The sequence below is a fragment of the Acyrthosiphon pisum genome, chromosome A1, assembly GCF_005508785.2.
Source record: "Acyrthosiphon pisum isolate AL4f chromosome A1, pea_aphid_22Mar2018_4r6ur, whole genome shotgun sequence".
Lineage (NCBI taxonomy): Eukaryota > Metazoa > Arthropoda > Insecta > Hemiptera > Aphididae > Acyrthosiphon > Acyrthosiphon pisum.
In genome coordinates, this window is record NC_042494.1 from 143,418,989 (window position 1) to 143,419,523 (window position 535).

Consider the following 535-nt stretch of genomic DNA (forward strand, 5'->3'; position numbering starts at 1 on the left):
TTGAATCAAGACTTACAAATTTTTTCATTGCAAACGGAATAAGTAACGAAGTCCAGAAGAGAGCTATACTACTATCTTCAAATTAGTGAGGAAGTTCACAAAATATTATTCAGTTTATGCGTTCCAGCAAAACCAGACGTTCAGACATACGACACACTATTAGGTTTGTTAAACAATTATTACAAGCCAGTGAAATCGTACTTCGCATCAAGATATGCATTCTACAACGCAAAGCAGAGACCAGACGAAACTGTAGCTGAATGGGGAGCAAGAGTAAAGAACCTAGCATCAAAATGTAATTTTTCAACGGAATTACAAATTGTAATCCGTGACATTTTTGTTGTTGGTATGAACGCGGGACCAATTCAAGATCGATTACTAGAGGAAGATGCCTCAAAAATAAGCATCACATATTCGCAACTTATGGAAATTTCTGCTGCAAAAGAATCTACAATCAACAATAAAACCGGATGGATAAAGGAAGAAGCTGACTTCAAATATCAAAAACAAAGTCAGCAAGCAAAATCAGCCAAGC